At 43.6% G+C, this 8246-nt stretch overlaps 1 pseudogene; it reads left to right on the plus strand.

The window, feature by feature from the left end:
* On the plus strand, positions 1–292 carry LOC121483465 (annotated as a pseudogene).
* Positions 293–8246: the final 7954 nt, after the last annotated feature.

Raw genomic sequence — 8246 nt, forward strand, 5'->3', positions numbered from 1 at the left:
ATGACGAAGGGGATGTCATCCTTCAGAATGCATCGCAATAAGACTCACACATAGTGCTGCCACTGTGGCTCTAAGGCCTACCACCTTCAAAAGTCCACCTGCGGCAAGTGTGGCTACCCTGCCAAGTGGAAGAGAAAGTATAACTGGAGTGCCAAGGCTGAAAGATGAAATACCACTGGGACTGGTCGAATGAGGCACCAAAATTGTATACTGCAGATTCAGGCATGGATTCTGTGAAGGAACGACACCTAAGACCAAGAGGGCAGCTGTTGCAGCATCCAGTTCATCTTAAGGATTTCAACAATTAGTCAAAATAAACGTTCTGGGGCAGCCCCGGTGGCGCAGCGGTTTAGCACCGCCTGCAGCCCGGGGTGTGATCCTGGGGACCCTGGATCGAGTCCCATGTCGGGCTCCCTGCATCTAGCCTGCTTCTCCCTCTGCCTGTGCCTCTGCCCCCCTCTCTCTCTGTGTCTCTATGAATAAATAAATAAAATCTTTAAAAAAAATAAATAAACGTTCTGGTTTTAAAAAATTTTTAAAAAGAAAGTATTAAAGGGCAATAAAATGTCCTTTTCTCCTCCCTTAACTTCAAATAAAGTAGAGCAAACATGGGCTGGGCCTTCTCATTCTAAATACAGGCCTGTAATATAAAGGAAGCTTCAGATGATGCCAAAAAGCATAAAATATCAAGGAATGCCCTTTACAGACACTTTGGAATTTCTAATAGAGCTAAAAAATGGTGAAATCCAGATGGGAGAAAATGAGAAGAAAAGAGGAGTCAGGATGGTTTGTTAAAACGCAGATTGCTGGGCCACATTCCCAGAATTTCTGATACTATAAGTGTTATTAGTTGTGTAACATGTACCTCTAGGGAAATATACCAAATAACGTTTAGTGTGATGTCAAGTACACCTGAGTACTTAATGTTCTTTCGCTTTGATGATGATAAGTATGAAAAATTCCAATACATACCTAGTATCTCCTAGTTTGTGATACTTAATATTTTTTTTTAATAAGGCAGGCAGATAGCTTTGCCCTACGGTGCACTGAAAGCCAAGGTATTGTCATGGCAACGCCTGGAAGCATCACACAGGGAATGGCATCACAGTGGAGGGAGAGGCATCACACACTAGGAGATATGGCAGGGATGCCAGAGGGCATTTTGTACCACAGTTTCCTGTGCCACAGTCTGATACAACACACAACATACTCAGTTTCCCTTCTCTTTCCCTCCACTACACAGCACAGTGTACACACATATGCACCTACATTTTAAAAGGAGTTAGTTGGAAGACCAAGGGGAGACACATCCAGATCACACACAGGAAGTGAAATGCAAAAAACAACAACAACAACAAAAAAAAAAACACAACACTCCTCTCCTGAAGAGAGACAGACAGACAGAGAGAGACGTTTCCCAGGGAACTTTGGTTAGATTTAGGGTGGATCTTGTCCCTTTACCCACTATACTCAGCCCCTAATTCATTGTGTGCTAAACTCATACCTTTGCAGCAGAGGGAATGGCTTGTTGCTTTGGGTTTGATCTAGACATTTGAAAGTTATGCAGATGGAAGGAATCTCACCCATATTTATATACTGCACTTCATTAATCATCAAGCTGTATTTAGGACTACAATACTGTTCTAAAATCTCTTAGGTCTTTAAGACTTTGAGACTCAGGGTTGTGAGATCAAGCCTCCTGTTGGGCTCTGCACTGCACGTGGATCCTGCTTAAGATTCTCTCTCCCTCTCCTTCTCCCTCTCCCTCTGCCTCTGCCCTCTCTCTCTCTCTACCTCTCTAAAAAAAATGCCATCTTTATTCTGGCTCTTCTTGAGAATTTCCCTTGGCAGGGGTTGGGGGTGTGTGTGCTGGCTGGCTCAGTCGGTAGAGCATACAAACTCTTCATGGGTTTGAGCCCCGCATTCGGTATAGAAATTACTTAAACATTAAAAAAAATCTTAAAAAAATTCTCTTTGCCAAATTCAACTGTCAACAGGCCAATACAGTTATAGTGGAAAGCCTGCACTGTAAACCCCATTGTTCCTTCAGGGCCAGCTCGCAGATCTATTTAGAGAATGTGTACTTTTAGGGGGAGAAAAAAGGGCCCCAGAGTACAAGGGAACCTTGTGTGCACACTCCTTAGGCCACATCGGTCTAGCGGAATGCACACTTGGGCAGCCAAGATCCCAGGAAAGTTTCACCAATGGGTTCTCATCCATGTGTGCTGCTGGGGTGAAGGACTCAGAAACACAGAGCAAAACTTCTCAGGGTCAGATTCACTCAATAGTCAGCCTCTCCAGGCCTCTGAGGAGTGTTTTTGGAGGGTGGATGGGGTGAAGAGAAAATGTGCAGGTTATCCTTGAGGCCAGAAGCTAAATAGACCACAGTTCTCTGCTTTCATGAAAGACACATACCCTTGCCTTTGCTTTTCTGTAGTTTCTAGATACTATTGTCGAGACAGCCACGAAACATGAGAGCTAGGGATGACCAGCAAGGCCACAAAGTTTAGACCTTCACTTCAACTCTAGCTCCCATAGCTGGAATCCTAGCTACTGCTCTTTTCCCCTGCACACACGTAAAAGGCTGTCCAGATAATCTTTTGGAAGGAAAAAAAGTGAGAATTGCTGATCCAGTGCTGGGAACCATTATGTAATCCAGCTGGAATTTGCTCCATATCCTCCCAATGAAACGGGAAAAGGACACGGGAGGGAAACACATTGAGATACAGCAGTGTTGGCAGAGGCGCATGTAAAGGATGTTGAACAAGCGTGATTTTTGTGAAGGGTCCAATGAGTTAGCCCCTGTCTGCTGCTCTGGACTCAATCCTCATTACTTCCTCCTGGGAACTCTTTTCTGCCACAGCAAAACCACACACCTTGGCTCATGAGCACCTCTTTACTCTTCCCCTACACCTCACAGAGGCACAATTCAGATTCAGGCTAATCTGATTCCAGAGTTCTGGAGCTTTCCAGAGGTAGGAGGAGGCAGAGTGTGAGAGAGGGCTGCTAAAAACAGTGCCTGGCAGTCTCTGCCAAGAGCAAAAAGAGTAGCAAAATCGAATTGCTATTTGAATCTGCAGTGGGCGTGGGAACGGGAGATGGGCAAACATCAGCATAGCCTGAGAAGAAGTAACTCTTAGAACTGGGCTGTATAAATGGTTGCCATTTATCGGATGGTAAACTCTTACATATGTGACCCTCAGAACTTGACACACTGTTCTGTGGAGGGTTTGTGTTGTCGTTGATGATATTTATTATGCCTGAAACATACCCAGGTAACTAGTTCTTTTTATGGGAGGAGGAGGGTGTATGCCAAATTCTGGTTCCTTCTGGATGTGTGTACACTGGGATACTGTAGCTGAGCCTGACTTCAGAAGGAAGGTGTGAGATATAAAGCACTGATTTCAATTTTAGTTCTGTAGAAATATTTGGGAAGCCTGCTTGGTGGTGTTTTCATGATTAAAAATGACCCAGTACGTGTGCTTGACAGGAACATGAGCCACAGCAGGCTTGACATATGCTTTTTCCCATCTCCATATGTTTCATTTATATCTTAATCCACGGCCTGCTGGGGAATAGCTGGGTAAGATGGCACTTTGGGGACCACTGTCACTTGGTCTCATGCTATTTTCCTAGCCTATGGTATTCATACATCCCCCACTACGAGCTGGAATTTGGCCCTGGGCCTGTGGAATTGCTATAGGGCTGACTGCAGGGGAAAGAAAATTTAAAATGTGAAATGAATTTGTTCAAATGTGAGTCAGGAATGTGTTCAGTCTGTTTATAGAAGGAGGAAATGACATTTGAAGAAAATTGGTTCTGGGAGAAATGCTGTCATTATATAAGCTTTCAAAATTTAGTGACTGGCTAAGGCGAGTGACAGATGGGCTAACCTGTCAACTACCCAAACATGCCCTTTACCCATTACAGTGCGGTGGCCTGGGTCCCTGGTTCGGCCACCAAAAGACTATTTAACCTGACTCTAAGTTTCTGCATCTGTAAAATGAGGATAAGAACAGTTGCCTACAAGTATTCTGTTGATAAAGTGGATCAGGTACAGTTCTCAGGATGGGCTCAATATAAAATAATTAGTAGTAATAAGAGCTAACATCTTGGAGGCACGTATCACATGCCAGGCACTGAGTTATGTGCGTTTTTCACATTGTCTCACTTATTCTTGACAATTAGGCTACAAGGCCAGTGGAATTACCCCCTCAAATGTCTAATACTATTGATAATGATAAATACAGCACACAGCTCAGATTGGAAAAGACAATTCAGGATCCCTGGGTGGCTCAATGGTTTAGTGCCTGCCTTCAGTCCAGGGCATGATCCTGGAGTCCTGCATCGGGCTTCCTGCATGGGGCCTGCTTCTCCCTCTGCCTGTATCTCTGCCTCTCTGTCTCTCTGTGTCTCTCATGAATAAATAAAATCTAAAAAAAAAAAAAAGGAAAAGACAATTCTACACTTTCTAATCCTGCCTATTCACCTCCCACACCTTTCCCTACTGAGTTTTCATTTGGGCCCAATGAGTTGGCCCCTGTCTGCTGCTCTGGACTGAGGGCTGGATGGACATGTGTCACAATGTGATAGGATAATAAAGACAGGAGACCAAGAGAAGAAGCATTTTTGGAGCTCAAATGCCTGAAGATGGGTTTGCAGTCAGAGAGCAGAGATGGAGTTTTCACGCAAAGAATAATGATTGTGTATAACTCTCTAACAGAGAGGTTTGTTTGGGGGAAACAAACATGGGTATCATTCATTGAATCATTGATTCATTGAAATCTTACAATAAACCAGAACACTAAAGCTTCACAGTGTCACTACCCTTTGCATCACTGCTCCTCACCCTCCTTTCTTCTCTGCTTTCTTCTGCTGTAGGGGACAGGGTAAGGTCTATTCCCTTGAGGTGACTTGCAGTCAGAAACCCTGTCCACCCACCCACAGGCACATCTCCTCGTGGGAGAAGGCACAAGGACAGAACAGATAGAGCCCAAACACATAGATTGCACCCCTAGGATACTGGCACTCCCCTCATTTCTTACCAATGGACACGCCCTTAGTAGATCTTGCAAGAAGAGAACAGTTCTTTTAGGAGAAAGACAAAGAGGGAAGGACATGTGCCTTGAAGAACCTTGGGTCTCTTAGGGTTAACCCAGGTCACACAGCCCTCAATCCATCCTGAAAGACAGCTTGTACATGGGGGACATAGTGTCTCCTCCACGACAAGATTGTTTTAACGCAAAATGAAACCAAAGAAGGTTCAACTTTCCCTTTGACCTTGGGGTTGTCACAAGCACAGAATTTCAACATTGTTCACTTACACTATCTGTGCACAGCTCCAAATTCTTTCTGAGCACATTCCTCACTCCCTGCCATCTCTGCCAATTCTCCAGGCGTGGGATAAAGGAAGCCCTTTCAGTCAGGTCTCCAAAATTCATGGAAATATTAATGGCAGGAATATGATATTTGGAATCGTATGTTGTTGTAAAGTAGGAAAGGCAGTTATATTTTTTTTTCCGGTGGCATTTTTGAAACAAGTTAAAGAACACACCTGGGGATGAGCTTTTCTGAGCTGGGATTCTCAGAAGCACCAGAGACAAAAAAACTCAAATGATGACTTATTTGATAGCTCAAAGGCACTCCCCATTTTGAGAGCTTAGTCAGCTTCCTCTTTATTTTACAAAGGAAACAATTTAGAGGGTGTGACTTGTCCAAGGTCACAGGGCTAGTAAATGGCAGAGTCATGTGTTTAAATGTCCCATCTTCAAAATTCTGTTATACACAATCCAATCCTGGCAGGGGGGCCTTGTTGTGTGTGGAAATTAGTAAGATGATTAGTTGCCGTGAAGATTAAATGAGATGATGTCTGTAAAGTGGAGTGCACCATAGCTACACAAAACTGAATGAATATGTTCTAGCCGTCACACATTTTCTTTCTTTTATATTCACATCCACATATATTTTAGGTTTACATAGTTGTAATGTTTATGTCTATACCACATTGTGATCTTTTTTCATTTAACACAGCCTGCATACTTACCATTTTAATGCCTAAAAAACATTCCATCTGGTCGGTAGACTCTACTTTTTTTAGACACTTTACCATTATTGAACATTTGGGTTGTTTTCAGGTTTTCATCCTTATAAATAGTGGGGCTTAGAGCAATCTTACATAGCTTCCCGCCCTCCCACCCCCGTGCCCCTTTTGGGGTTGTTTCCTTAGAATATGTTCTCAAAAATGGAATGAGACCTAGAAAAAGCTCTCAAACCAGATTGCTCTTTAGAGAAATACCACCAGTTGACTGTGTTTGTGTGCCACCAGCGATGGGAAGATATATTATTGCAAAAAAAAAAAAAAGTGGTTTAACTGTTCTGTCTAGGCATAGAAAAGGAACTTGGGGATTCTTGCAGGAAATTTCCTTTCCCGCCCCCCACCCCCACCCCGCTCACCCCACCCCTGTACCCTTGGCAGTGATAGTGCTCTCTTGGCCTTTTTCTGACTTCCTCCGCCTGCTCAGTGTCTTGGAGCAAAAGTGACCATGCTAATACAGAACAGGATGAACAGTTTTTTATATTAAAATCTAACAAAAGCCTCACAGGGAGCACGGCTATCCCAAGAGCTTCACCCAATCAAATGCTGGGGATTCACTTGTTAATTTGCATCACAAACAAAAAGAGGATTTGGGTTTTAAAGAAAAGTCTGCCATTTCAGAAAGAAAAAATCCAACTGTGGATCTATGTATCTGTGGGCTTAAATTTGAACATTTGGCCCACTGGGCTTGGGATGCCTATTCTGACTTCTGTCACTTACAAATTGTCACTGATTTAATGTTACATTTTCTTTTTTTTTTTTTAAAGATTTTTTTAAGTTTTCTTAAATTTTTATTTATTTATGATAGTCACAGAGAGAGAGAGAGAGAGAGAGAGAGAGAGAGGCAGAGACACAGGCAGAGGGAGAAGCAGGCTCCATGCAGGGAGCCTGAAGTGGGACTCGATCTCCGGTCTCCGGTCTCCAGGATCACGCCCTGGGCTGAAGGCGGCACTAAACCACTGAGCCACCCGGGCTGCCCAATAAGTTACATTTTCGAGTGTCAAGACCCTTTGCCCTCCATGCAGCATTTCTTTAAATACTCAAAACTACCCTTGGAGTGAACACTGTTAACATCCCCATTCTATGGATGAGGAAACGGGAGCTTAGAAAGATATTTAACTTGCCCAGAGTCACACAGCTAGGAACTGCCAGAGTTGTGATATGAACTCAAGATCTGCTTGACTCAAAGGCCTTTGTGCTTGACCTTGTCCTGCCTCTCAAGCTCTCTCTCTCTCTCTCTCTCTCTCTCTCTCTCTCTCTCTCTCTCGTTTATGATCTGGTGACTCATCTGCCACACTGACTTCAATGTTGTTTCAAGGAGCAAATGAGACCAAAATCCCCAAGTGCTTTGTAAAGAGGAGACAAAACATTGTATAAAGTTGGGTAGGTACTTTATCAATGTCAGGCATTATCACTTGGATTGATTTTAGCTGAGGTGACTCTATAGGACTCTAACAGGATCACCTAGCCCCGCCCTAGGCTTTCTGGAGAGACTTGGTGGTGGTTTCTATCCTGAGAGCAGTTTCTGTGGAGTGGATCCCCGATCATATTTACACTATGCTATCTGCAAAGGCAGTGCTTCTCCGTGAGGGACCTGTACATTGCAAGATGAAACTCACCTGAATTGAAGTTCTTGTTTCTTATGGTGTTTTGCATGTTTCAAAAGGATGAGCTAAACAGGAGGTGGTACTCAGAGACTCATCTTCTGAGCAAGCTGGTCTTATTGTAGTGGGCAAATGACAAAGTTAGGGGGTGAGAATGGAAGAAGTCACAGTCCCACTTCTTTTCCTAAGAGGAGAAATCGAGAGTTAGACACAGTTCATCTTCATACTGAATCAGAGACTGTCAGGAGACTTTGGAAGAGGCCTTGAACATCCTCTCCCATTCCTAATTTCTTGAGGATGGCTTTACTGCTTTTGTCAGAAATGTATGCACTGTCCTGTGTAGCAGACTCTGTCATGGGGGAAATTTGGGAACAGAATGTCTTCAGGGATACCTGGGTATGACACATCTGCCTGTGACATGTCTCCAAGAGTGTGATGTGCCTCTGTCCCTTACATGCATGGTCTCGAATTCTTTTTTTTTTTTTTTAATTTCCTTAAGTCATCACTACACCTAACACGTGGCTTCAACTCAAGACCCCGAGATCAAG

The sequence above is a fragment of the Vulpes lagopus genome, chromosome X (genome assembly GCF_018345385.1).
Source record: "Vulpes lagopus strain Blue_001 chromosome X, ASM1834538v1, whole genome shotgun sequence".
NCBI lineage: Eukaryota > Metazoa > Chordata > Mammalia > Carnivora > Canidae > Vulpes > Vulpes lagopus.